We start from the raw sequence: 8016 nt of genomic DNA, 5'->3' as shown, positions 1-8016 counted from the left end.
TGAATTGACATACTTTGCAATGATTGAGTTTAATCCCTCACACCGAGAAGTAGTTCGAAAACCAGCAAAAAACTTCCCTCTTATATATGCAGTTGCCCATGAATGTCTCTTTTTATACATATTTAGGACCCAATTCTTGTTTTTGACACCAAATTTCTCAACCATTTCAAACCACTTTTGAAAAAATACATCAATTTCATAGTCGCCTAGTATACACTTTTTAAACATAGAGATAAACTAGGACTTGCCAATGTTACTTGTTGCATTGCGAATCAGATGCCATGCACATAATTTATGATGTGCATTAGGAAACTCTTTCTCAATGGCGAACTTCATTGATAGATCACCATCCGTGATAACCAAAACAGGTGCTTTCCCATACATTGCCACCTTCAATTGTTGTAGCAACCACCTATATGTGTCTTTTTCCTCATCGAAAATTAAAGTAGCAGCAAAAATAATTGTTTGATTGTGATAATTGACACCAGAAAATACCACCAATGGACACATATATTTATTCCTCTTATAGGTAGCATCAAAATCCAGCACATCACCAAATAATGAGTAATCTGCCCTACTGAGACCATCGCACCAGAATAAATTGCGCAAAGTAATATCGACATCCATGTGATGATTAAAATAGAGAGAAAGGTCATTCGTTGAGCTTGATCTTCTAGATACTTCAAAGCTGCATATACATCACCGGGTAACTGGTGCCTCTGCTTTGCTATTTTATTATACACGTCCCTTTGCGTGAAAGAGATATACTTGTAGCCACCTGCCTGATTTGTTAATGCCCGATATATCTGCCTGACAAACGAATTTTTGCTAGTAAAGAATTCACAAATAAGTTCTCGTTGCAAGTATAGTTTCTAAACTAACAATAATCCTTTCATACAAAAACTTGTTTGTCACTAAAGCAAACCCAATAAAAATAATAAACCGAAGTATTTAAACCTCGGGTCGTCTCTCAAGAAATTGCAGGGAGGTGTAGTTATTATTGGTTATGAGATTGTATCTTTTTGGGTTTTTGAAATAAGGAACAAGGAAATAAAATGGCAAGAAATTAAATTAATAACTAAGAAAAGACTCTTGGTAAGGTATGAGAACCAGGCGTCCTATCCTAGTTATCCTTATCAATTGTGATAAAAATTGTCCGTTGCTCCCACTTAGTTAACTCTTACCGAATAAAGGAAAGTTAGGTGGACTAATCAATTTGATTCCTCAAGTCCTAGTCAACTCCTAAGGAAAGACTAGCTTTAGAGGGATCCAAATCAACCAGCAACCTTCAATTAACAATCAACAAGGGAGTTTGATAACTCAAGAGTCTTCAATCACTCAACCAAAGCCAAGAATATAAAAAGCTAATTTAAAACCCTCCCAAGCATTTAGTCAAACACTTGGAGGGCATAGCACAAAAGCATAGAAAAGTAATAAAGGATAACAAATTCCAAATAACCAATTGCAAGCATTAATAACATAAATAGAAGAAAGCAATCATAAATCTGAAATACCTCAAATTGCATTAAATAAGAAATTTAATCTAACATGGAATTCATAAACCAAATTTGGAAAAGAAGAGAATCAACAAGGAAAATAAATAAACTAGAATGCTAGAATAAATAAAAGTAGAAGAGAAACTAAATTAAAGGAACATTGAACCTGGAATTGAGAAGAAATAAACCTAAAACTAAGAGAAATCCTAAAACCTCTAGAAACTACATCTAAAACCTAAAATTATGTGAATGTAAGTTGTGTGAATGAATTAATTGATTCCCTCACTCTGTAGCCTCTAATCTGTATTTTCTGAGCCCAAAACTAGGTTAAAAACAGCCCAGAAATCGTCCCTAGTGATTTTTGATACGTCCAGCACATGGCTCTGTCACGCGTACATGTCATCCACGCGTACGCGTGGATTGAATTTTCGCCAGGTCACGCGTACACGTAATTCACGCGTGCGCATCACCTAACAGCGTGGCAACTATGGCAAAGCCTTTGATGTTAGCTTTCTAACGCAACTAAAACCGCCTCATTTGGACCTCTGTAGCTCAAGTTATGGTTGAATTAGTATGAAGAGGTCAGGCTGGACAGTTTAGTAATTCCTTCAGTTTCTTGTATTCCTTCCACTTTTGCATGCTTCCTTTTCATCTTCTAGGCCATTCCTGCCCTATAAACCTTAAAAATACTTAACACACATATCAAGGCATCGAATGGTAATAAGAGATGGTTAAACATAGAAAATTTAAGGCCAAAGAAGTATGTTTTCAATCATAGCACAAAATCAGGAAGAAAAATGTAAAACATGCGAATCCAATGAATAAGTGTGAGTTTAGTGGATAAAATCCACTCAATTAAGTACAAAATGTACCACGAAATAGTGGTGCATCAAATCTCCCCACACTTAAACATTAGCATGTCATCATGCTAAGCTCAAGGAGACAAAGGAATGAATGGAGAAAAAGTAAGACTCATGAGATGCAACCTATATATGAATGCAGCTATATGCTAAGATGTTTCTACCTACTTTGTTAAAAGTAAACAAGTCCTCCAAGACAAATATAAATCAGATTTCACTAATTCAAATCATACAGTAAAGACAAGTAAACTTGTAAGAAGATAGCTCATGAAAGTAGAGGACATAGAATCAAGCATTGAACCCTCACTGGTAGTGTATATGCACTCTAATCTCTCAAGTGTCTAGGATTAATCACTCTACTCTTCTCTAGTCATGCTTTCTAAAACTTTGTTCTTCATCTAACCAATCAACAAATATTTAATATACCAATGCAAACATCATGAGGTCTTTCAAGGTTGTAATGGGGCTAAGGTAAGGGTGAGGATATATGTATGGCCAAGTGAGCTATAATATGAATCTTTGACTAACCTAAGCTCTCACCTAAAATACACACATACCCTATATAATTCCAAAATCATACCTAGCTACCCAAACTTCCCACTTTTGCATCACACACTCATGCATCAACTTTTCTTTAATTTATCACATATGCATTGGTCTTTTATTAAACTTAATATTGGAGTAATTTTGTTCCCTATTTATTTATTTATGCTATAGAATAACTTCTTTTTTTCTTTTTTTTCTTTTTTTTCTTTTTTTTATTAAGATAAAAATAATGAACATGAAAGTAAACATAATATTTCAATGCATATGGTTTTTTTTTCTGATTTCACATGAGTAGGCACCCAAATTTCCAATATTTAAATAAAGTAAAAACACAACACATTCCCATTAACCCAGGTTTCTCACAATTCCCCACACTTAGTTAACACACTATCTTAAGCTAACCAAAGATTCAAATCAGGTAATTACTTATTTTTCCGCTTAAGGCTAGTGATGTGGTAATATAAAGAACAAATGGAGATTAAAAGGCTCAAAGTGGCAAATAAAGGTAATTGAAATGGTAGGCTATTTGGAATAAGTGAGCTAATAACAAATGATGGCCTCAATCATATGTATGCATGCAAATGCACTAAACAATGGACATATAGAATAGAACAAAATATAGATTACAATCATAGAGAAAGAAACACACAAGAATAAAATATTATGGTTAAATAGTGTAACCGTGTAATTAAGCTCAAATCTCACAAGTTGTGTGTTCTTAGCTATAACCTATGTTCCAAATTACAATCCTCAAACAAGTTTAACACAAATTTTCAATTTAAATTAGTGAAATGCTATAAAAAAGGTCTTGAAAAGAAAATATTACTTCAACCAAGTAGTAGCTAAATGCACAAAATCAAACAAATATGCAATCAAACATGCAAACACAACAACTAATTTAACAAAGAAAATTAAACATTGGTGTTGAGAAGGAAATATCTAACCCACGGAAGTCGGTATCAACCTCTCCACACTTAAAGATTGCACCGTCCTCGGTGCATGCTGAGATGTGCAAGTGGACGGGTTGCTCCAACTGATACTTTTCTCCAAAGGCTGTGCAGAAGGACTTGTCTGTTGCCCCATGTAAAAGTCTTCCATTTCCCTTCTTGATGGCCATCCTGAAGGAAGAGAAAAAGGAAGAAAAATAACCCAGAAATAAAGATAAGAAAAGAAATAAAACATGGGTTAGTTAATGCCAAATAATGAGGATCTCAATTACATGGTAGCTACAACATGCAAGAGAGAAGACAGTAGAAGCAAACGACATATCAATAGTGGCCGCACGACTTTCTGTCCAATTCACCTTTTACGCCGATTTTTCATTCCACGCGTACGCGTCGCCGACGCTTACGCTTGGTTTCGCAATAACGCAGAGGATGCGTACGCGTGAGTCACACGTACGCGTGGATCTGGTTGTGCGCCTAGCACACCAGCCCCACGATTCCATCACAACTCTCTGGTCGTTGGATGGGAGAGCCAAATTGGACTCGATGCCCATGCGTGGCCTGCGCTCACGTGTGGGTTGGTTTTTTTTTTTTAAATGCAGAATGTAGATGCTGATACAGACATTATGAATGAACACTAATAAAAATAGAATAAAATAAAACTAGGAATAAAATAAGGTAAAATAAAACTGAGACTGAAAAAGAATGATCATACCATGGTGGGTTGTCTCCCACCTAGCACTTTTAGTTAAAGTCCTTAAGTTGGACATTTGGTGAGCTCCCTGTCATGGTGGCTTGTGCTTGAACTCATCCAGGAATCCCCACCAATGTTTGCAATTCCAATAGCCTCCGGGGTCCCAAACTAGGTACATAAAGCCTTCGAGCAAGTTAAAGCAAGTGACAAGGTTCCAAGAGTGTTGATTGTTAGAATGAATTCTGGGGTCCCAAACCTTGCTTTTGCACCCGTCTTCACTTTGATCTACACTATTCCGACCGGGTGGTATGCAATCTGAATTCTCACTGAGATACCCAAACATCTTCCGAGACCCATTCAATCGAGCTCTATACCAATTCTTGTACTTCAATTTAGAGCGTGGAACCATATTGAACCTTGCATGCCAACTCCTATCACTAACCATCTCCCTTTTACTCTTAAAGCCACAAAGAGCTCTAAGTTGCCCATCCGTCTTAACTAAACCATATTCAAGTGGGAATGTAAGGGTTGAGGATAACGATTTTACCTACTTGAATGTTGTATGGGATGGTAATGGTTTTAGGAAAGGTGTTACCAATGGTCTTGCAAGCTCCACTCCCTTGTACTCTTCTTTGAATTCTTCCACCTCCTTGTAAACCTCTTTAACTGCAACCGCGTCTTGATCAAAATCTTCTACTTCTTCCCAATCACTCAAGTCATAAGTTGGAGGTTGAGAGAAGTCTACCTCCACATCATCTTCATATTCACTTGGGGAAGGTTCTTCAAGCTCAAGGGGTTCAATTGCGGATGCAAGTTCATCACTAGGAGAGCTTGATTCATAATCATCATCGCCAAGGGAACTTGCTTCTTGATCTATTTCGTCCAATTCTTCATAAGGTACGTGCCTTGGGGGTTGTGCACTATCCTCCTTAGCATCAATTTCAAACTTCTTGGCGGAATTCTCTACAACTCTCGATTCCCATGGATGTTTAGCATCTCCTAGGTCTTCAACCACTTCTTCTTCTTCGATAATTACGGCTTTCTCCAATTGCTCTAATACAAAATCAAACTCCTCCTTGATGTCTTCCCTCACTAGTTCTCCAGCTACTCCTTCGTCTTCAAGCCGATCCCTTCTCTTCTGTTCCATGTTAATAGCATAATTGGGATCATGTTGCTCTTAGATTGATGCATCCATACGGGATATAAGAGTTTGGAGAGTAGAGGTGAGATCAGTAAGAGTAGAGGCAAGTGTGGTTTGAAGCTGTATTTGCCCTTGGTGAATAACACGAAGGGTGTTGCTATCCAATAGAGGTTCATTATTTTGGAAGAAGGGTTCATAGTAGGAAGGTGGTTCTTCTTGGTAAGGGCATGGAGATGGTGAATATTGATGTGGTGGTTCTTGGGGGTAATGGTGTTGGAATGGGGGCGGGTCTATGTATGGTTCATATGGTTCATATGGTGGTTGGTTAGGTGGATATGGACTGGGGTCATATGGAGGTGAATGGTGAAAAGGGGCTTGTGAGTAGGGTGGCTCAAAGCTATATTGAGGAGGTGGTTCATAAGCATATGGTGGGGGCTTGTTGGTAACTATAAGGGGGTCCACCATATCCGTCATCTTGGTACGCACCCTAGAATGGCTCTTGACCATAGTAATTTGGTGGAGGTTGGTTGTCACGAAAGGGGCCACCATAACCATTGTCTTGGGATGCATCGTAGAACGGTCGTTGTCCATGGCACCTTGGAGGGGGTTGTTGCCAAAAGGGTTGATCAAATCCTTGTGGCTCCTCCCATCTTCGATTATTCCGACCTTGATGCATGCTCTCATTATAGCGTCCATTCCCTACAACAGACTTTGAACTAAACTCATAGCGAAAGGGGTGAGAATTCATAGTAGCAAGTAAAAACAAAAACTAATAAAAATTAATGAAAATAAACTACTAAAACTAGAAACACTAACAAAGAAACGAAAAAGAAAATATTTACAATAACCAATAATAAGGCACACGTTTGTAACTCCCCGACAACGGCGCCATTTTGACGAACAGATTTTTGCTAGTAAAGAATTCACAAATAAGTTCTTGTTGCAAGTATAGTTTCTAAACTAACAATAATCCTTTCATACAAAAACTTGTTTGTCACTAAAGTAAACCCAATAAAAATAATAAACCGAAGTATTTAAACCTCGGGTCGTCTCTCAAGAAATTGCAGGGAGGTGTAGTTATTATTGGTTATGAGATTGTATCTTTTTGGGTTTTTGAAATAAGGAACAAGGAAATAAAATGGCAAGAAATTAAATTAATAACGAAGAAAAGACTCTTGGCAAGGTATGAGAACCAGACGTCCTATCCTAGTTATCCTTATCAATTGTGATGAGAATTGTTCGTTGCTCCCACTTAGTTAACCCTTACCGAATAAAGAAAAGTCAAGTGGACTAATCAATTTGATTCCTCAAGTCCTAGTCAACTCCTAAGGAAAGACTAGCTTTAGAGAGATCCAAATCAACCAGCAACCTTCAATTAACAATAAACAAGGGAGTTTGATAACTCAAGAGTCTCCAATCACTCAACCAAAGCCAAGAATATAAAAAGCTAATTTAAAACCCTCCAAAACATTTTGTCAAACACTTGGAAGGCATAGCACAAAAGCATAGAAAAGTAATAAAGGATAATAAATTCCAAATAACCAATTGCAAGCATTAATAACATAAATAGAAGAAAGCATTCATAAATCTGAAATACCTCAAATTGCATTAAATAAGAAATTCAATCTAACATGGAATTCATAAACCAAATTTGGAAAAGAAGAGAATCAACAAGGAAAATAAATACACTAGAATGCTAGAATAAATAAAAGTAGAAGAGAAACTAAATTAACAGAACATTGAACCTGGAATTGAGAAAAAATAAACCTAAAACTAAGAGAAATCCTAAAACCTAGAGAGAGGAGAGAGCCTCTCCCTCTAGAAACTACATCTAAAACCTAAAATTATGTGAATGTAAGTTGTGTGAATGAATTGATTGATTTTCCTACTTTGTAGCCTCTAATCTGTGTTTTCTGGACCAAAAGCTAGGTCAAAAATAGCCCAAAAATCGCTCTCAGTGATTTCTGATATGTCCAGCACGTGGCTCTGTCATGCGTACGCGTCGTCCACGCGTACGCGTGGATTGAATTTTTGCCAGGTCACGTGTACGCATGATTCACGCGTGCGCATCGCCTAACAGCATAGCAACTATGGAAAATTATATATCATTTCGAAGTCCCGGATGTTAGCTTTTCAACGCAATTAGAACCGCCTCATTTGGACTTTTATAGCTCAAGTTATTGTCAAATTAGTACGAAGAGGTCAGGCTGGACAGCTTAGCAATTCCTTCAGTTTCTTGTATTCCTTCCACTTTTGCATGCTTTCTTTCCATCCTCTAGGCCATTCCTGCCCTATAAACCTTGAAAACACTTAACACACATATCAAGGCATCGAA

The 8016-nt window shown here is 37.3% G+C and overlaps 1 pseudogene; it reads right to left on the bottom strand.

The window, feature by feature from the left end:
- Nucleotides 1-237: 237 nt before the first annotated feature.
- LOC148577015 (protein FAR1-RELATED SEQUENCE 8 pseudogene) lies at nt 238-627 on the bottom strand (annotated as a pseudogene).
- Between the last annotated feature and the right edge of the window lie 7389 nt (nt 628-8016).

Source organism: Arachis ipaensis, chromosome B1, assembly GCF_059453495.1.
Source record: "Arachis ipaensis isolate K30076 ecotype BB chromosome B1, ASM5945349v1, whole genome shotgun sequence".
In the NCBI taxonomy this organism is placed as follows: domain Eukaryota; kingdom Viridiplantae; phylum Streptophyta; class Magnoliopsida; order Fabales; family Fabaceae; genus Arachis; species Arachis ipaensis.
Note: the sequence above shows the minus strand (reverse complement) of the source record. Positions and strands in the feature narration are given on the sequence as shown.